We start from the raw sequence: 22,443 nt of genomic DNA, 5'->3' as shown, positions 1-22,443 counted from the left end.
CAAAAGGGAACTATCCAGCATAAGAGCAGACAGGAACAACATAAAGAAAGGTGACAGTGAAGTTTGTGCTGTCAGACCTGCATCCTTCACATATTCCACAGGAGGTATTCTCTTCACCTGCTATGAGTTTAGGCAGTGGTTGGTAGGGGGTTGCTGGCTGCTCCAGGGATGTCCTGGAGGATGCATCTCCTGATGGATGCTGCAGGATTACAGCCAGAGGTTAAAAGTGCAGGAGAAACTGTGAGATTCAAAGGATGTAGCCAGGCCTATTTGCTTTGAGGAAAAACGATGTGACTGTTTTAGGATTTCCCTTCCAGTGCAATTAGTGGAGCTGCTTCATTAGTAGAAGGGTGTGGTGGGAATTCAACAACCCTGGTGGGAACACAGCCTTCCTGAATGCCTGGGAGGCATGCCACTAGCTTTATCACAGGCTGAATTTCACCTCATGAGCTTGTAGTCTCTTGATACAGAACATGAATAATAAGGATGGGAATGGAGTATACATAACCACATATTGCCAAAAAGGGACAGAATCCTATTAAGAGCAATCCACTTTTGGCAGGAGAAGAGTTTCCATGGAATTTAAAACAGGAAGTTGTGTAATTAACTGCACATTTCAGGGCAATATTATGCTTAATACAACAAAATACAGCATGAAATAAGTGGCCCAGATTTTCAGGATATAAATGAGTAGAAACCCAATTTGCTCTACAGTTCCAATGGAAAAAAGGTACCTTTATATTGTCTCAAATGACTGCTGTATGTGTCCATGCAGCATTTGCAGAACATAAAACTTGTCCAGCTAGGCACAGCTTCATTTTCATCTGTATTGTGAAGGACATATTTTATTTTGTCTTTTTATAGGCGTTACCAAGTATTTTAGATTTAAGGACTGAAACAGAAGAGTAACTCTAAAAACAGTAGGCAAAGACATCCTTAGAGAGAATGACCATGACTCTGACTCTGTATAAAAATGATCTAGAATCCCTTGAACTCTGTGGATGGACATGTTTTTGCTTGCATTTCCTGTCACCACTGCTTCTCTACAGAGTTAGCAGGGTCTACATGAACACGATCAACATTCAGTTTGTATAAAATAACATCTCTTGTGTACACAAAGAATTACTATGTTGAAATTGAGCTGTCTGGGGAGAACATCCCCAAAACTGTGTGCACTCAGTTATGAAGAGAGTTGAGATACCACAGTCAGCCCCCGCGGAACTTTTGTGCATTATATTTACCCAGGACTGCTTTGATGGCAGGTGCACTAGGAATATTTCTAGGGATATGAATATGCATGTGTCTGTCTGTGCAAATATTTGGATCTACCACAGATATAAATCATCTTGCATTATGTACATTTTGTGAGGATGAAAGTGTTCTCCAACATAAAGGAAATTTCTCTCCCAGCTGTAACACTGCACTTACTAATGTGTTTTGCACAGTATACAGAATTCTTTCACACAGATTGCTGGTGAACTGCCATCCTTGCTTTCTGTTTGCCTTAGGGAAAAATTACTCCCATAGCTGCAATTATTACAGGTTATAATTGCTCTGTAGGGTATGAAAAATTGCAGTGGTGAGGCTGGGCACTGAAAAGTTACAGAGAGGATGTAGACAAGGAAATCTGAGAGGACTGCTCAGGGAGGGATTTTCACTCATAAAAGGGCAGGCTTTGCTGCTCTTTGACTACAGTCTGCAGACCTCTTTAGTTTCCATGTGAAAGGATATTAGTAGAAATGAAACTGGAGAAGGCATAATTTGTTCGTTATTTAGCCCTCCCCTACACAAGTCCACATATGCTAGGTGTTTGAACAGAGGCTAATATTTGAAGCCAGACACCCCTCCCCAGACAGCATGGGAAGAGCCGGAGGCTGTGCTCAAGGGGGGCAGCAGACCCTCGATCCCCCCTTCTCCTCCCATTCTCAGAGCAGCTGGCCAGGCTGCAGGATCAGCTCTGCCCACAGTAACACCAATGTGCATGGCACTTGGCACAAGGCTTGTGCTAATCCAGCTTGCATGGCCTGAAATGTTGAGGTTATTTAATGGTATCAGCTTGTTGGATCGGAACGAAAAGAGGGGCCGGTAACTTCCAGTTGCTGCAGGAAGTGGCAACCAGCAGGCAGAAGCGGGAACAGGGGTCAGGATGTAAAAAGAAGATGTGTGACTACAGATGGGATGTACAGCCCCGAGGAATTTAAAGCCCTTGAAAAACATTTGCTAAAATAACATATCATAAGGCTCAGATGTCACAAGGCTAATGTTCATGGTGCCTGAAAAGCCTTCAAAAGGCAGGAAGAGAGTACTCTGACTTCTGTGAAGAGCCAATGTACAGCATGTAGACCCAGTCATTGGCAGTTACGGCAGAGAGCATGAATAAGGCTCAGATGTCACAAGGCTAATGTTCATGGTGCCTGAAAAGCCTTCAAAAGGCAGGAAGAGAGTACTCTGACTTCTGTGAAGAGCCAATGTACAGCATGTAGACCCAGTCATTGGCAGTTACGGCAGACAGAGCATGAACTCTAGCAAAATTGGGGTCTGGCCTATGATGAAGTATTCTATTCCCTAGGCATGAATGACTAGAACAAACGTAAAAGCATAATGATTTTCACAAAGCTCCAAGCAAATTCTTTTAGGGGAAGGTAGTGGGAGAGAGAGGAGTTAAAAAATAAATCGATTGTACTTATCTTTTTCTTAAAAGTAGCTATGACTGAAATTGGAAACCCAGACACACAAGGATATTACTGTGATGATTCCATTTGCAACAGAAAGTAGAAGCCTTATAGAGGTAGGATTGTATGCATGCAATTTCCAGCCTATTCTCTATGCTCAAGAGATACTTACAATTTGGCCGCACAATAGAAAAGCAGTCAGGCTGCACAAGAAAACCTTTGAAGTTTCACTCAGCATTGGATACTGTTGCTTTCAGTGTCCTGGTAGAGTTTTTATTTGAGCTACATACTTAGTGAAGCAAAGCTTGTTTCATCTCTTGTCTTTCACTCTGGTTGTAGTGGAAAATGTAGTGGACGGTCAGCAGCTTTGCCCTCCTGCTGTCACGCTCTTCTCCGGCTCCTGAAATCACAGCTGGTAAGGACCGAGACTGAGTACGAAACCGTGAATTTGTGAAAGCTCTTCCACTGAAAACATTTCTTGGGCTTCTCTTTGACTCCTGCTGGAGTTCATGTGTTCAAAAGGATATTGTCTGTAAATTAGAATACGGATAAGGCTCACTCAGTTACTCCCAGTCACTCCACTGTCTACAGACACACCAAGCAACTGCAGAAACCATGCTGGCTGACAGAAAACTTGGTGAGTGAAGGGAAAATGAAAAGTCACCTGGATTGGTATTAAAAAAAGATGACTTACACCAGCAGCCTGCTTTGGCTCTGTTCTTAGTGAGACCCATCTGTTCTGAGGAAGCTGAGAACATTTCAAATAAAAGCATTTGTAATTTCAAAAACTCCTTTACACTTCTAGGGCAAAATGTCAGATCTTACTTCAACAGATCCCTTTCCCAGAGTCAGAACTTGAGTCTACCTAAAGGGCATTAGTCATCTCATACCAAATGCCCATAACTCAGCAATTTCCACCCAAAACAACTGATTAGATACAATTGGATCCAGGTGGAATGGGCAGATCACTTGTGATTTCCCTTTTCCATTACTTTTTGCTTATTGAATCTCTTCTAAAGGATAAAATATTGTTTGGTACCTAAGCAAACTTTCAGCAACAGCTGGTAGTTAGATTTGGAAATAGATGGTATGTGATATGGTCCATATTTCAGGTGACAGTGCCTGAAAACTAATCAAGGAGACATGGGTTTGTGTTCTGATGCTGTGTTAACATCATTTCCAGTGTTATATTTCTAACAGCAACTGTATCTTGGATGCCATTTAAGCAGTTAATGCTGTCTAATCATAGTATGGTAGTTTCAACACTCATGTCAGTATGCCAGGAAATAGTTCAGTTCAGTTTGCAAGAGTAAAGTTCATTAGAAGGTTGCTCCAAGGTTTTCCATCAGGACATAAAGTGCAAGGATTGTTCATTTTCTTCCTTAAGAAAAGAAGGAAGGAATCAGTAGGAGAAAGTTGTAAAAAAGGTAAAGAGAGTATTTTATAAAAAGGGAAAGGTGAGAGAATTAAAAATTACTAAATACACTTACAGGCCATTCCCCCAGGGTCTCAGAATGGCATCACTGGAGCCGACTCCACTCTGACACTGCTGAGGGCTACAACAGTGAAACTCTACAGCAGCTGAACCTTTAATATGGGAAACAGCCTTTAACACTAGCAGAACTGGAACAGATGAGCTAAAGAAAGCTGAAGGGCTTTTGCTAAAAACACTTGGTGTAGGCACATGAATGAGTCATTCAGTGTGAATTAGAAGGTGAACTTTCAACACATCTACCGACCATCTGTAATTGCTTGTGTTACTAGCTCTTACTCTTCATACACTAGGGAGGCATGCTGCTCTTCTACTGAAAGATAAGCAACCTGCAATTATCTGTCTTTCACTGTGGATGAAAACCCACACACTGGCAGTTAGTGGGGGTTGTTCTGATGCTCTCTTCATGCAGTTTGTCTTTACTGCGCAACTCAGTCAAATGTCTGTACCCACAAACTAGCCATATCCCATGTGCTGATATTCTAGATATTTTAGTCTTGTATACTGCAAAGTTACAGTTCACAGCCTCTTCTGCCTGCTTAAGTTGTTCTGAATAGACTAATCCATTAACTGTTTATTAACAGAAGAGCAGATTCCTGGGTCTGCTCATTAAAGCAGACACTTCATAAATAGTGTCCCACTAGGCACCACAAGGCACTGACCATTGCCCACAAATCTATTTCAGCTTCCCCAGAGGGCAGAAGCTAGAGTCCCTTGAACAGGAAAACATTCTTTCTCAACAGATCAAGAGCTTCCATGGCCTGTGAGAGAGGATGAGGTGGGAGCCTCTCAGGCTTCATCCTTTAGCTTTCTGCTAAGTGATGCTGGCTGGCAGGGAAGCAGCATGACAGCAAGCTCCTACCACAGGACGGTATGCAGCTTCCATACGTCCCCATGTTCTCTCATTTTTTTTAGCCCCCCCCCTCCCCAGTTTTCTCTCAGAAACATGTTTGTAGTATGCTATCAAATGCAGGACACAAGGTGTTACATCAGCATAGAAGACTTGAAATGGACTGATGTGAAACCCAAAACTGGTAGTGAGGAACTTTGATCCAGAAATATGTCATGTACTAGTCTCCCTCTTCAATGTGCACTAAAAAAGCTCAGCAGGTCCTAGAAACAACATCAGTCATGAGACAGCAAATTTATTTTTCTTTAAATAGAGAACAATGATTAAAGTGACCAAGCAGCTAGCTAAAAGATGAAACATTGTTCTTGCCAAACAACTTTTTCCTCTATGCACTGTGAGCCTAATCATGAGATCTTTACCTGGAGCCCTGCCCAAGTCACTCCTGAAAACCCATCCATCTCAGGACTGTACAATTATTTGCACATTAATACCATGAAATACCAAAGAAAATTACTATGAACTTTCCAAAATGGAGCCACTCTGCTTTTCAGAGAATGACAGGATCTCTGTTCTATTCAAAAGACTCTCTTTTCCAAGAAGTCAGGATCTGGCAATTTTGGAGAGTACAGGGTGTGAACTGCTCACTGTGGTCCTGAACTTAAACACTGTTGTAGGTCGATAAATCTGTCTGAAGCATCAAATTTGTCTGAGTTTCTTTGTGGCCTGACCCCTTCGTAACCCAGCTACTTCAATCGAGATAGATAGTGTATCTACACGGACTCCTTGTCAGCTTAGAAAACGTTTCCTTTTCCTTCTGAACAAAAGTCAATTCTCATTTTACAATGTTGCATTGCTGAAAAAATGAACTTTCTGGGAAGCGTTTTCTATTTTGAGTGAAGATTTCAGGCTTATTTTCAAGAAATTTCCTCCCCTGCCCCCCACCCTCTCTCTCCTTTCAACTCTTCCAATTCTTTGAATCTGTCTGGTTTAGTCATATCTCTTCGCAGGAAGACCTCTGAGGAGCTGAGCCTCTGGCTCAAGAGATCCAACCTCCCCAGCTTGTTCTTGCACCAAATCTCTGTGAAGATTGTGCTGCACCCTGTTTTTAACTACAGGAGGACAGAGCTTTTTGCTTAACTAGTGCTTTCAGGGAAGTCTTTCAACACTGCCTAATTACCTGAGTGCATCTGTGACAAAGTTCCTGCAATCATAGAATATGCAGTATGGACAAAAGGATATTAAAAAACTAGTACTAAATTCCCACCTGAAATGTAAAGTGACTTCAGTATCATACTGAGATTTATGGCTGCTACAAAAAGCTGGAAAATGGAAACCGTAGTTCCTGTCTTTCCTGCTGTGATGTTTTTGTGTCAGGGCTGCTTGGCAAAATAAAATACAGAACTTAAAACTCACATTTCATACAAAACCATTCCATTACTTATCATTCTGAATTTCCACATATTGTCTTACCTGAGTGTGAAGGAACAGGTGTGTAGTTCAGGAAAGTGTATCCTCTAGGCCTGTGAAAAGATAGGATTATCCAGATACACAGACATGGATAAACTATTTGCCAAGAAGCAAAATCTTTTAAAATGATGGATATAGTGGGATTCAAAAAAGGCACACATATGGATAAAAACTGCTAGATTTTTTTCCACATGAACTGTAAGGAAACATTGTTTGTTCTTCATATTTTGAAAGAAATGGACTTTCTACTGGAGTGTGAACCGGAGGTTTAGGAACTTGTGATCATTATGGGTCTCACAGTGATCTATCACATGCAGAGACTGACTGAGACAAAACCCTGCTATCAACTTGAGTAATTAACTGTAGACTAACTAAAATTCCCACTGCAAATTCAAATGGAGGTCCTGGATAACCTCCTTTCATATCAGTATGAATGTATATCATATTCAGCAAGACTGAAGAGAATTTAAAAAAAATCTATGTATTACTCACTACATGAGGAGAAGAGACCTGATTTTCGTTGGTTTTTTTTTTTTTTTGTTTGGTTAGGGTGGGTTTTTTTTTCTTCTTTGGTTTTTTTGTTTGGTTGGTTTTTGTTGATTTTTTTGTTTGATTGGTTTTGTTTTGGGTTTTTTTGTTGTTTGGGGGTTTTTTTTTGTAAAATCAGACCTCAAAGCAGGAACATGTGAGAGCTGGATTTCACTATGGACAGTGAATAAAATTTCAAAGTGGCTCAGATCCCAGTTTTCAGCTTTATAACACAGCACCCAAACCAGTCTGGTAGTTTTCAAAAAATGTAATACCTTAATAGTCTTGGAATTTGAAATAATTTGGATCTTTTTAACCAAAATCATCAAAGCTTGATTCAACAAATGGGAGATGTTAAAGAACAGCAAAGGCTTTGAACACAGTAAACCTGTAAATGATGTGATTAAAGACAGGTCAGATTACAACACAGGGAAGAAAAAGTTACCTGAATTCAGGAAATGTTTCTTTGGATTCAGAAGCAGTGCCATAAACCTTAAAATATATAGCCCATTTCATACCACAGCTACTCCTGTTTATGACCAGCAAATGCCAAGACATAAAACAATGAAATGAAGTGGTAAAATTTTCAAAGATCTGTTTAATCTCTTCAGGAAGTTTCAGTCTCATTTTGAGGTAGTGACTAAAAAGTGGAAAACTCTTGCTTGAATTTCATCTCAACTTTCTGGCGTCACTGACAGAACATTCTACTGTGAAATGGTCACCCATTACAATTAAATGTTTGAACTCAAACAGAAAATCTGAAACATTGAAATACTGAGTAGGACCTGAGATGGCTGACTCTCTAATGAGTGTAAAACAGGCAGGAATCATAGTGTGATAGTCTCTTTGGTCAAACACAAAAGCTTGCAATATTTCCACAGGTGTTTCTAGATGCCCAGCTCCTTCATGTCAAGGTCATGTGCTGCTGACCACAGTCTATTTCAAAGCAAGTTGTAACCAACATCTTTGAGGGATATCTTGTATCTGAAGAAATGGAGAACAGTTTGCCATGCATAAGTATGAAATTCAAAATAATCAGAAATCTGACGCTAACTGTCAAGTATTTATGTTACTGTGGTCATCTGAGCATTTTTTTCCCAATTTAAGAGAATGTAACATTAAAACTATGAAATAATGGGGAACTAAGAATCTTTGTTGATGATGTAGAAACTCAGATTTTGGAAGGTCAGTGTTGTTTTTTGTTTAAAGAAGGCCAGGAGGGGTTTTTTTTCACCTAAAGCATTTCATGTCAAAGGCACTACACTTTCCAAGCCCTTACAGAGTAAATTCTATCTTGTCTTATAGGATTTGACTACTTAAAACTGTATGTTTTGGAACTGAATACAGCAGTAACACAATACTGTGACATTATGTTGATTTTTATATCCATAAGGTTATTTTATCTAATCTGTGATTTTTAATATGAAAGTCAAGAAGTCTGAATATATGTACCAGGATTTAATTAGATTTAACCTAAATTGTGCTGTATGTTATACATTGAAGTAAAATTAATGAGAATATTGTGAGAGTAGAAAAGCCATTTTGTTTAACTGTTCTTTGAATGTCTGTTCTGAAAGAAGCTCCCACTATCAGTGATGCAGCAGTTAGGGCACTCAACCAAAGTAAGTCTACTTATACATGAGCAAATAGCTCTTGATACAGAGCAGAACAATTGCAACAGAAAAGGTGAGGTCCCCAGTGGCCCAAGGCATGGACTCCTGACTGACAGGAGACTTGGACCCTGGTCCTGAGCAGATTCTTTGACTCAGAGATCTCTTACACTCCAGCTGGAAAGCAGAATCTGAAGCTTGAAGCTGGTGTGTGAAAAAAAGGGGTCAAATTTAATCATAGAGGTACTTTGTCTGTCTTAGGGTTTTCTCTGTTTTCTCAGTAATACAGTGGCTAATTCATGTGTATACCAATTATACTGATTTTCTACTTCCTTCCATTTTTTTAACCAATTTGTTTGATAAACTAATCCAACACAGATTTTATATACAGGAAATTCTTTTAATTTACATTAGATTAGTTAGCATGAAAGGCAACATAAAACATGACACAATGTTTTTTGTAGTACTTCTTACAGGTCTCCTTGAGTTTTCATGAAATTCTAGTAGGCCATGCATTTTCATATGTAGATGGCATGGAGGTATCAAGGGAGTCTATTAGTCACACTGACTGACCCAAAGAGGAGTGAAAACAGGATAAAACCAGGAAAGCAGGAATTGGCACACAGAGTTGATGGCTAACTTGGCCAAGGTCCTTGCCTTTCCAAGTTCACTTTCCTTTTTTTTTAAACCTCTGAAATCTCATTGTTGTGGCGGCAAAGTCCACTTTACACCCTCCACGCTGCTTTGCAAGTGGTCTCTCCATAAACCTCTGTGCTAGAAAGTTCTCCCTTTACCAAGATTCCACTGGTTACTGACCCTCTCCCCCTCCCATCCCTTCTCCCACTGGCTCCTGTTATGTCACTCACCCTTGCCTCTGCCCCCTAGCCCTCAGACCATTGGCTTCTGATGCTTTGCCCGTCCCAGGACCCTTCAGGATAAAACCACACATGCATCTTGTTCTTGGTTCTTTGTCCCTCCCTCCTTCGAGTGTGTTGGTTTCGTTAAATGCCTTGGAATCGCAGGCAGAGAACCTCTCTCACCTGTTCGTCTCCAGTTCGTGCTTAGACTGTGTGTGTGAGTGGCTGCTCACGACTGCCTGCGAAGGTGAGATCCTGTGCACCCGTGGGTGCTGGCAGAGAGCTGCCTAAGCGTCTCCACAAGGGACCCTGTGGAATAAACGCGGCATCAATCCACCGAAGCCGTCCTTTCATATCTTACCAGTTACAAGCACTACTTCTAATTTTGTACACTGAAAAACTTGCAAGAAATTGAATATAAATTAAGATATGTACAGGTGTAAGAGCTTTGTTTGTTGCTTCCATTTGAATACTTCAGTTCACAGAAACTCCAAAATGCATGTGCCTGGTTTATCTGCATATTATTTATAACACAGTAATGTCAGGATCTGGAGTCAGAAGTTTTTGTCAAGCTATCATTTCTTCAACAAGTGTTAAGTGTAAACAAGTAGCACAGTGCATTTTTCACATTTTGATATCTTTTATTTCTTTTGCAGTAAACTGTTCATACAAAGTTTGTAGAAAACCAGAACAATTTCCCAGAAGTAGTGTAAGCAATTTTGAATAAATGGCTCAATTTGATATGGCTTACAAATAGTTTGCGAACAGAGAGTAAGGTGAAGTACACTTTCACGGAGTCCTTCTTACTTTCAGCTTCTCTTTATGCAGACTTGCATGGCTGCTGTCAGACATTCAGCACCAAGTGTTAATTTCTCACTACCATAAATTACTTTGAAGGTGTTGTTTTCAAAGATTGTATGCTATCACACTTACTGTATTTGCTATTTCTCAGTAGATGGACTAAATTTTACTTGCAGTGAGCTTCAAGCTGTGATTTATGTTACCGTCAGACTTAGGAAACCAATTGCCTCAAAGTGAATTATCTAAACCCAAAGTGTTGTAAATTCCAAGTGAACATTTGCAATTGTTTTCTTTTTCTCAGCTGCACAAACCTATTATTCCCCTGGCACACAAATAATTTGTAATGGGCTGCTAGACGTATTTGTTAATGCATTCACTCTCAACTTAAGCAATGTTCTTCAGCAAATCCAATAGATGAAGGACTGAAAATAAACAGAAAAGGTCTTCCACAGTATTGACTTGGGTCTCATATAAAAACAATTTGGATACTTCAGGCTGGAAACAAGTGTTTTGTTACAGAAGCTGATTGTTCCCTGCTGTACTGCATGCTAGCAATTTCTTTCAGACGTGTTCTCACTTGAACATTCTCCTCAATCACATTGCAGCTCCATGGAGCCCATATTTCTTCCTGAAAGGCATGTCTCTTTGACTCCCTGTCATGCATTAGTGTAGTGGAAAGTAGCTAAAATCATGTGGTTTACTCATGCTCGTAATGATGTGCCCAAAGTGTGTCAACTGGTACCATCTGCAGTGCCTGGAGCAGTGGCTGGGAGACTGTGACAACTCAATTGCAGGCTGGAGGTGTTTAAAAACAGGCAATAATTACTATTCCTGTTAGGCAAGAGGTCTTCTTTGTGCAGCACTGGGGAGGCCACATCTGTTACAATGATTACTAAGTCTCTGCTGATCATCAATACTACAATCAAAATAGTCATCAATCTGGATAAAAATCACCATTTCTTTTCAGTTCCAGCTCACTGATCTGATCCAGTTGTAACTAATAAATTGATGCTCTGCCACCCTTTCCCTTTGTGTGCTTTTCTTCTCACTCTGATTGTTTTTGTGAGCCATGCAGGATCCTGCCACAAACAAGTGCTTGGCAGTAAAGTAAGAAGGCGAGAAAGAGAGCTGTAGTTACTCTCAAAGAGAGGAATTGGATATTTTAGAAGAACATTGAACTCTGAAGTCCTAGTTCAAGAATTTTCTATAAAGCCACTGCCTTCAACTAAGCCTGGTTTATAGTTATCTTGGGTACGATCTTGACTGTCAATTATCTGACAATTGCTAGTTTGCATTTTTAGAAAAAGTATAGTTTATTGTCCAACATAAAATTGAGAAAAGTATTGTAGGATATTTTCTCAGATAAATTGTGTGTCATTTGACTGTGAAAATTCATGGCTCATTTTAGTCAGCTTCCTTCTAGCCTAACCTAAGACTTAACTGGCCATTCATAACTCTTCTGGAGTCCTTCTTAGCACTTAGAATGTGGTTTGACAAACCATGACATTCTTCATGCTTTTTGTCCAGCACTGATATGTGGAAACTCGATACTGTATTACTATAAGGCAACCCCCAAATACTCTTCCTGTGAAAATTTGAATATTAGATATGATATGGATTTCTACTCAGCTGGTTCAGCTAGTCCTTCATTTAATGTTAAACCTGCCAGAAATAACATGACAAAGCTGGGTTTTCAATCAGCAGAAATGAAATTTGAGCTCTTGAGACCATGAAAGAAGATGCATTTTGAAATGGCCAGTGATGGAAAACATGCAAAAGAGCTTCTTACATTGTATAATTCTGCATTGCCATGAAACTGGTAATCCCTGAAGGGAAGTCTTCAGTGCCATATCAGATATCTTGAAACAATGGTTGCTGCAATGTTCCAAGTTTTGTTTTCTTCGTACAGACTAACAACAGACATAACAACAGATAAATATCAAGACAAATTTGTTAATATTGCATTATTGGCAGACAAAAAAAAGATCACTTTACATTGGAATGCTGAGCTCCTGCCAATCGCCAACAAGTAGATAGCTAGCTCTGTTTTAGAACTTGCTGCTAATGGGGGCAAAAAAAGTGTGTTGCACAAAAATAGAAATAATCTGAAGGTATTTGAAAAGGTTTAGGTTCTGTTCTGATAGTCCCTCAAAAATTAGCTCTGATAACAGAGTTTGAACAATACAGCTTGTATAAAGGCAGTGGCATTTAATTTTTACATAGCCCTTTGCATGTCTTCCATGCTTTGAGAAAAAGAAACACAGTGAATCTGGTAAATAATATTTGTCTAACGTAGAGTTGCAGAAGCAAATTGATACAAAGAAAGAGCAGCTTACCTAAGACCACCCAGAAGATGATCAGGTACCAAAAAAGGTGGCTTGGGAAGAGACAACATAGAGTAGCAGGGCTGGTTTGAAAAGCCTGAGGGTCTGAAATGGAAAATTAGTTTCAGTATATGTAATTAAAGGATGAGAAGTATTTAAGTATGTATTCACATATGAAAAGGGCTATAGCAATATGTTTTTTATGTTGCTGCAAATATTTTGGGGAATATTTTTATTTCACGCCTTAAATGTGAGAACTCGTAATAATGTGTGGGTCAGGTAAGGGCTCAGATTCATGGTCATGATGCTTCCAAGGAACCTGGCCCTGTGACAGTGGTCAGGTTTGTGGATGTCTATTTAGATAAGGATCTAGGAGGTTTCCTGAATTAATATAAGACTGATGTTGGAAAGGGAAGAAGTGTTCTGGAAAGGCTGTGTTATTGCCACCTCCTCAGGGGGGTCTGTTCTCCTGTTTAGGGAGAGAGACTGTCCATGTTCCAGCACACAACGCCCTTTTTACAGCATGTCCACTGAGCTTCAGTCCTTGTGTGATGATGGCCTTCTTGGAATGCGTGCTGTGACTGTAACACAGGATTCCATGCCCTTCTTGCTCTGGAGTTCTCCTAATCTCCTTAGGTTCTTTGCCGGTATCGAGTTTTAGACAGGCCTGTGGATTAGGCACACTAACCTTAAAGAAGGTGAGATAGATCACACACTTACTACAGGTACAAACACACACAAAGAGAGCATTGCTGAAATGGATGCATTTTACAGTGATGAATGAATGAACTGAATTATAAAGGGCCTGAGCCCACCTGTCCCTCAGGATCTTCAGCCAGGAGACTGGAACAGGTCTCTCAGAGTGATCTCATCATGTGGAGTGAATAAAAATTCATCTTATAAATTGTTAGATTTTGGCTGCTTTTTTGTTTTGTTTTCTTCACGCCACTGAAGGGGAAAAAAGGAAACAAAAGGGAGATTTTGATTGATCTGGTAAATATGGATGTGGCTGGACCCAGGAAGAATACATTAGAGAAGTGACTGATGGCCTTGATTATGGTCAGCATATTGAGAACATGGGCTTCCACTGTGGCTGCAAAGAGCAGCTCACTGTTCCCTCACTTTCTGTCTGGCACAGCTTGTGCTTTTTTTCCAAAAAGGGCTGCAGTCAAATACTGATAGAATTGTGAACATACTGGTTTCACAACGGTCAGTTGGCATTTTCACTGTCAAATTCTTCTGTCAAAGACCCATCTTTACTGGAGTTCCACATAATTACGTAGTGGATCCAGATGGCAATACTTATTTGCCCATATTTGCTTTTTAAAATTGCTCCAGAAAAAAAGTCTAGATTTATTTTTATGGATAGAAAGGAAGATATTTTCTGATCCACCACTATAACAGTGGATTTTCTTTGTATTTGCCTTTTTTACAATTCTCTTTGGCTTTTCAGCCAACATGATTTTAATATAATAGTTTAAAAGAACCTCCTGCATGTATCTTTTTGTGTCCCACCATAAACAAAATGCTTGCCAAATGCTGGAGCTCATAGGAGAATATTGTAGGAATTCTCCTGTAGGAGTCTTTGGTCAGTGAATGCAGCAGACTGGAGAATATTTTCTGTGTTCTCAGGTAAATGAATATGTCTAGCATATATACAGCAAGTGAAGGCCACAGACATGCAGACTAGATGGGAAAGAGAAATCACGAAGGTGACAATAACAAGAATAGCAATGGCAAGGCATTTGGATGGTTCTTTTGTTTTATTCACAGCCTTGACTGCCAAAAGTGCCAGAAGGAGGTGCTTGTAGGAGCAGCTTTGGTGAGGACAGAGAAAGAGGGGATGGATGCTTTTGTGAAACAAGGGAGGTAGCCAGCATGACTGAGTGGAACTAAAGGGGTAGAGAAAAAAGTTAGATTCAGCAAGAAGAGCTGCACAGCACCTCTTCAAGAGTAGGATATCAGACCTCTTTAGAGATCACTAGCAAAAAAGGCCAACATCCAGAGAAGCAGTTCCCACAGCCAGAATAAGAAAGATGGCTTTGGCAGAAACATCCCACTGGCCCAGCAAAGGGAGAAAGAGGTCCTGTGAGGAAGACTGCAGTTGCTGAAAAGGAAAGTGATAAGGTGTGTATAAGTGGTTTGGCTGCAAGGCTGGAAAGGAAAGGCTTGATAGATAAAATGCTGTAGCGGGTGTGGCTCACTCACTCCATCTTGTCACAGGACTGTGCTGGGAATCCACAGAAAAAGACTGAAGATCAGTGAGGTGGAGACAGTCAAACACACTGCAGGAGGTTTACATTGGGTACTCTGTTATGCTGTTTCTTTTGCTGCTTGTGAAAGTCACCCAGGGGAAGGAGTCATTTGGGATGTTTATCAGAATGGGAGCACTCTGACAAAGACTTTGTAGAGTGTCAGCTCATTTTCTAGGCTTGTCCACCTCCTTCATCCCATTGATGCAATGCCACATCTATTACATTGTTGTGCAGAATGAGCTGTTCATTATTTGTGCAGAACACACACGTTACGACTGCAGTGGCATAAGAGGTATCTGACATTTGCACGTAATTGCTGTGACCTGATACTTGTGTAACTGAAGGATGAAAATGCTTTGCTTTATCTGAAGTGGATTTTCCATGTAATGACCATATAACTAAATTAGAGATGGATAAACTTGCTGAGATTTCATATGAGCTCATAGCAAAAAAATTTGTTTAAATAAACTTTATGTTCAGATGGGTTTTGACAACCGGCAAAAATGCTATTTCTCATTCTTTACTAAGATATGATCTCATTACACATGAACAATCCCTGCAACACATGCAGAAAATGGCATAAGAAAACCCCCTTTCTGATATCATCTCTGGTTGTCAAGCATTAGATGCAAGGCTAATGAGCTTTGATCCAAGTGCCAACCAGTTTAATTCTCTCCATTATTTTGGCTGAATGGGGATATTTATTAAGTTTCCCCACACGTGCTCGCTGTGGTACAAAGGCAATGAATCATTCTTATGCCACAATAATATGTGCCTTGACTCTCTCCACCAAGAACCAAAGGTGTGACTCCTGCTCTGCTGGAAAAACTCAGAGCACAGCACCCAAAATCAGGTGTTCACATAGGGCCACACACAAAGGGATCTTATTCTAGTCATGATCTGGTTCCTGGAGAGAAAGAAGCTTGACTTTCTGAGGCTGCTAGTGCTGCTGCCACAAATCTGATTCTGTTCCGGTAGGGAGGAATTTGCAGCAAAACCCAACCTTATCTTTGGATCACAATTTTATTCTTTGGTGTGGAACTATCACCTTATGCAAGGCTGCCCTGTGATCAACGCTGCAGACTCACTAGCTGCAGCAGCAGTTTCTACTGCACTGTGTTGATGAAGTACACAGACCTATCACCTATGGGAAATCAAAGCAGGTAGTGTAATCCAATTACAAAGGGAAGGTGAAAGGAGAGAGCACTGTTACCCATGGCCACCCAGAAAGAAGAGCAAGAAATGGCTTATGTGGCCCAAGACCTTCCTCTGAGAGACTAGAGAGAACCTCAGCTCAGGAGGTTATGAGCTGTCCTAATAGAGATCATCAAGCTCAGCTGATCTGTCACAGGCCTCACAAAGTACTTGGGCCTGCTGAAAGTTAGTATATGTCACCCATCAGCTCATGGGGACACATGAGCAGGTTCACTGCTGAAATAAGAATTTCAAAATACAGTCCTCAGTAACTGGCACAGTTAGTAACTTTTACTTGGCTGGCTTGTACTTTAGGTTTTATAAAAGTGAGCACGCTGAGAGTGGAAGTCTAGGACACAAAAAGTAAGCAGAGATTCCCTTACTCAAGCCTCTCATATTTGTTATATTTTGCAGAGCAATGTGATGTCTTGCGGATGGGACACCTATGCCAACCTTGAATCTGTCTTCTTTTCTCAGCTTCTGTCAGCTGTGTTCCCTTAACATTATTTCAAGATCCTTCTATTCTAGCAGGGCATTTCCCAAGTTGTTAGACATGCCTGTGTTTAAGTTCACACCCATTTGATGTGCCAGCTACAGTTCACGACAATAAAAGTTTATTGGAGGCTTTTCAAATATATTCCATTAATCAGATTCAAGGCAAAACCTTTCTCAGCCTTGAAAGCTCTTGAACAGACTTCACAAAGAGCCTGTACTATGCAGCATTGCTTACCCCCAGGTAGGAAACATCTGATATAAAAAATGCTCATCAGCAAACCGAGCTGGCAGAAATGTTTCTTGACTGCACTGAAGAGATAAAAAGAAAACTGTCCATCCCAGGTTATAATCTCTAACCTTCATATTTTCACAGTATTTCATGAAGATTTATCAATACATAATGACTTAATCAATCTGACCTTTAGTAAGAGTCATTAAGCTAAAAGCCTGTGTAATTCAACAATTAATCAGAGAGAATCAAAGGAAAAGACTTTTCAAAAAGAAAGACAGAGAATAACAAATTGTAACAGGCCAAATATAAAAAAATCAGAGAATTTTTCACCTGGGAAATTTGCCTGAAGGGGTCAGGTTAAAGAATTACCCAGCCATTGAGGGAAGGGTACCATATCTATCCACATACCTAAGACCTTTCTAAGACCACAGAGCAGGCCCCCTTTTAATAACCTAAGCTTGATAACATGTCTAATGTCTTCAACATTGACATGTTGTTTTAAAAAAAACTAAACACAAAAAACAGCAACAAGAAACAAAAGCATATCATTCTACATCTTACTCATTTTGTGAGACTTGTTACTTTCCAGTTGCTTAGGGTTTTGCATAGAGATGGAGAGGAGTCTCAATCATCTCTAATCCACCATTATCAGACTGCAGGCAAACCAGCCAAATTCTGGTCACTGAAAGAAGTCAGATTGGAAAAATGCAATCTCTGAGTGATGGTTCAAATTTTGTCATTTAAATGTACCGTGAATCTTCAGAATTTTGTATGAGACTGCTTCAAACTGAAGGAAACTCAAGCCAAAAATGGGGAGACACACTGAAACAGAGTGAGATTTGGCAGTGCATTGACTCTGCTGGGGCAGGAACAAAGGCTTGGCTAACAGCATATGCTATCTATTAAACTTTGTTCTTTGTGTGTGTAGACCGAGAAAGGGAGAGAGCAAGAGAGGTAAGAACTCCAGCTCTCTTCTTGATTTCAAACAAAGCTTTTGCCCAGATTATCTGATAGCTAATGGAGCCTGGAGAGAGCTAGACATTTTTGAGGATTATTTCACACAGTAAAGTTTTAATTTGGTGCTCTCTCTGCTTTGTCAGAGAGTTACTCTATCCACTACAATCTAATCAAATTCATTAAAGAATCTGGTAAGGTGGGCACTATTGCAGCAATTGTCTGCTTTGTTTTGGATGAAGAAAACTTTTTTCAAGCCAGGAAAACTTCCATTGTTAGGAGACAGGAGGTGTTTTCAATTAAGTGGTTCACCTGCATACTAGAAATGTGTGGGAAACCCAAATGGGAATGACAATAATTCTTCAGATCCTCCATGAAAATGATAAAGGTTAAGCAAAGTCCTGGGAGAAAGCCATTGAGCTCAACAGTACTAAAGCCAAGGGTGCCTAATAATGAAAAGGATTTACCCAGTGTCTTTTTCTTGTAGATTGAAGTCCTCTCTCCAACTGCAAACAAAAGCAGTTTAAGATACAGGAGGCAAAAGCAAAAATCGAGCATCCGTTTGAAAAGAAAACCTAAAATTCTGGCCTAGTAGGAGGAAAAGGTAAAACCACCTCAGTTTTCATTATCACCAGGATTTCTCCTGCAATTTCAAATGTTAACTCTTAGACAGTGGGGTACTGAGGCCTTTCTTGGCCTTCCAGATCAGTCCCTCAAAACCCTTCTTTCCTCACCTTTGTCCCCTGGACTTGTGAAAAGCACTAGACATCAGGACAGCTGTAATAATACTGGAAGGAGTGGCTGATATACCAGAGGGCTGTGCTACCATCCAGAGGAACCTTGATGGACAAACAGGAACCTCATGAAGTTCATCGGGGGAAGTCTCAAGTCCTGCACCTAAAGAAGAATAGTTGCAAGTACTGGTACACACTGGGGGCTGGCCAGCTGGAAGGCAGCTGTGCAGAAAAGACCCTGGGAATTCTTGGGGACCAGATGTTGCCCACGGGCCACCAATGCATCCTTCTAGCATAAAAAGACCAGCAGCATTCTGGCCTACATTAGGAGAATAATTGTTAGCAGGTTGAGGGATGCGATCCTTCCCTGCTACTCAACACTGCTGAGATGTACCTAGAGAACTGTGTTGGGTTCTGGGCTCCCTAGGATCAGAGATACACAGAGCTGCTGAAGCAAGTTCAGCAAAGGGTCACTCAGGTGGTTAAGGGATTGGAGTACCTGATATACAAAGAAAGCCTGGGAGAACTAGGATTGTTCAACCTGGAGAATAAAAAGCTTAGGAGAAGCCTTATCACCGTCAGTCTGATGAGGGGAGTAAAGGAGATGGAACCAGACTCTTATCAGTGGTGGCCAGTGAGAAGTCAAGAGGCAGAAGATTCTAATACAAGAGAAGAAAAAACTATTGCTCTAAGGTTATCAAACACTGGAACAGTTTTCTGTCCTTGAAGGTGTTCAAAACTTCTCTTAGAATCATAGAATGGGTTGAGTTGAAATGCACATTTAAAGCTCAACTAGTCCAAGCCCCTGCTATGAGCTGCGACATTCTCAACTACATCAGGTTGCTCATCCATCCTGGCCTTGAATGTTTCCAAGGATAATCAACAATGGGAAGCCTTTCCTGTGTTTAACCATCCTCATTACAAGAGTTTTCTTCCTTCTGTCTTATCTAATCCTGCCCTCTTAAAGAATTACCCCTTGTCCTATCACAACAGGCTCTGTTAAAAATTCTTGTCATGGTCCTGGGCAACCTATTCTCAAAGGCCCTGTTTTAGTACTGGGGCTGTACTGCATGATCTCCAAGGGTCCTTTCTAATCTCAACTGTTTTATGAATGCTCACAAATTCAGCAGCTGCATCACCACTACAGATGCAGGCATCTCTGGGCTTGCTTGTCTGTCGTGGTCTGGCTTGGTGGTGCTGGATGGTGAGGTGCCGCGACCTTCCTAAAAGTGTCTCTAAGGTGATGCCACTCTGGCAGGTCCACCACACCCTCACACACGTGTGTACACGCAGAGACACAGACAGCTCCCTAGAATGGGTTGACAGCAAAGAGGCAGGAAGGATCTTCGTATAGAGTTCCATGGGAGGGGTTTATTGCAGCCACGCTCATGAAGGAGTCCAGGGACGAAGAGAAAGAACGATGGAGGGTCCAGGTTTATATACAGGAGCGGATCAAGCATCAGGGACCAATGATCTGAAGTGGCGATGGGCCAAGGCCCAATGGGGGAACAAGGAGTGGAGAAGCTTCTTGGGCAGGGACATAAAAGGTAACGAGGGGCGGGGAGGCCAACGGGCCAACCGAGAAAGCAGAACTGGGGTGCTTTAACATACCAAAGCAGAGCATTCTGGGGGAAATTTCTTTCATCACCCTGACCTGGGAGGATCTCTGTTCTTAGGGACTGTCCCACCAGTGGGCTCTCCTTGTTCCGTAGGCTCACTGGCCTCCACACTTGTCCACAAGGCTGAGCAACTGACTCATGAGTTTCTGTTATGAAAGGCTGACGTTTGAGAAAACATTTCTGCAAGACGGCAATTTGAATAGATCAGACAAGACAAAGTGCAATATTGTTATTAAGCCATGCAATAAATTGTGACAGATAGCAGTCCATAGTGCCCATAGAAATACTGTTTCATTTCTTTGGCAAAAATTATTATTTTTGAAATATGATTTCCATGCTGAAGTGACAATGAAATGGCCTACTCTGAGAACAGGCATTATGTGGCACAGGTGGTTATTGGGAACATGGGAAATACTCACTGATTTGAGTTGGAATTAGAATGAAATGCTACATCTCAGTCACACCAAGGAGTTGGATTTATTCTCCTTTAGACAACAGCAATACCCTGGAGAACCAAGGTAGAAAGCATATAGTTTGGCATGTTTCACACAGAAATTTTATGGAAACATTTTCCAAAATATCATTTTGCTGAGGAAAAAAATTCCAAGTAGTTCCAGCTAACATACAGCTGTACTTAGAAAAGGAGATGATGAGAGTGACAAGCAACTGTTTAACTTCCTGTCTGGAGCAAGAAAAAAGATAGCCATCATCTCTAATTATTGAATAAAATTATTCCACCAGCACATCATCAAGAAATACTTCTATGTTTTTAATATAAACAAATGTGTGTAGTTTATATTAGGATGTCAGACATGGTAAAGTGATCCTGAACAATTACTTGCTGCCCTACATCTGCTAGAAATTTTTGTCCTTACTCACTTAGAAAACTCTGTGGATGCATCTCCACAGATGTCTGCTCTCAGTAGAGTACTTCACCCGCACAACTCTCCATGCAGCCAAGTCTAGATAAGGCTACCATGCATCCAGCTTTTCCATATGTGGCTCCTCTTCTCCAAGTTTTTGGATGCCTTGTTGAATCATGGGCCACCGCAGAGCTGAAAATCTTGGAGACTAAAGCTATTGCTTATGCTGTGTGGATCTCCTATCAAGAAATATGCTGAACAGGACAGGCCCACTGAGACCAAAGACTCTACACAGCACTGGTCTCATTATCACATCCACAAGTGTTTGTGCCACGGGAACCTCAGATATGGCACCTTGGCACCTCAGCTCCTTCCACTGCCTTACTTATGTTGCTTATATATGGTGCAGGTCTTGCTAGTCCCCACCACAGCACAAAGCCAGAACACAGATGCTTTCGGTGTGAGATCAGATGTGAGTTATTGATCACAGTACCCTGCTTCAAAGTTTGCCCAAATTCTTCCCAGAAAAATGGTTCATAAAGGATAGTAATAGTATTTACCTGCCCATAGGGGTACATTGCTCCTTAACACTATAATTTTGTATTGACTCAGATCACACAGATGTAGGTCCTTTCCTATTTCTTTTCTTTTCCAACTAAGTCTTTCTGTTCCCATTGCTCATGTAGATTTCTAACTCATCAATTAAACATTATATAAACGGGATTGTTTTATTGCTTGTAAATGTCTTGTTACTCAGTTTCATGTCCCGATGCTTTTGTTTTGTGGTGAAGGCAATCTTCCTTACAGAAATAATTATTTTGTACACTTATGTCATGCTGTCACTTCTTTTTCCTCTCTAATCTAACCATCTCTACACTTCCCACACTTTCCTTACATAAAAAGCTCGCACCACACTTCCATTCCTCTAATCATTTTTTTCATGTATTTCCCTGGACTCTTAGTATTTCTGCAGTATTCAAGGTGGTTGACCTGGAAGGAACAGAGAGAAGATGTCACTGGCTTATATAATTATATTATTTTTAATATTGTTTTCTATCTTTTTCCTCCTACATTCTATCAGTTTGCCAACAATTTTGCTGCTTTCAGAGCATATGGTTTGGCTAAGATGTCTGTTGTGACACTTTTTTTGTTGCATGGCTGTGATTAATTTAGAGCCAAGCAATATGTCATTCTGATTTTTCCTTCCAACTTGCATTAGTTTGCCTTTGTCTCCAAGGAATTTAATCTACCACAAAGCCACCTATCTTGCTTTACTCCCGCAAAAGTTCCTCACAGACTTGTCTCACTGGGACTATCTTATTTATGTCCGAGTCATTTACAAACCTCATCTCCTTGTTGTGTCACTTGTTTTCTAAAATAATTCCTAGTGAGGCTTTTTTTTTTTCCTTGAAAAAGAGAATTTTTATCCCTATTTCACAGTTCCTTTGAAATTGCCTGAATTAGAAGAAGCACCCCATAGAGTGCTGCAGACAAAG

General features: G+C 40.6%; 1 long non-coding RNA gene across 1 annotated transcript; it reads right to left on the bottom strand.

Moving 5' to 3' along the window:
• Positions 1-2,388: 2,388 nt before the first annotated feature.
• On the bottom strand, positions 2,389-21,951 carry LOC108448291. Its single transcript, XR_001864141.1, has 5 exons — positions 20,120-21,951; positions 12,614-12,706; positions 9,660-9,785; positions 6,485-6,534; positions 2,389-3,202 (listed from the first exon to the last, which is right to left on the bottom strand). It is a non-coding gene; the product is annotated as an uncharacterized LOC108448291 (long non-coding RNA).
• Positions 21,952-22,443: the final 492 nt, after the last annotated feature.

Source organism: Corvus brachyrhynchos, unplaced genomic scaffold (assembly GCF_000691975.1).
Source record: "Corvus brachyrhynchos isolate BGI_N302 unplaced genomic scaffold, ASM69197v1 scaffold467, whole genome shotgun sequence".
Lineage (NCBI taxonomy): Eukaryota > Metazoa > Chordata > Aves > Passeriformes > Corvidae > Corvus > Corvus brachyrhynchos.
The sequence above is the reverse complement of the archived record's forward strand: the minus strand, read 5'-3'. Positions and strand labels throughout refer to the sequence as shown.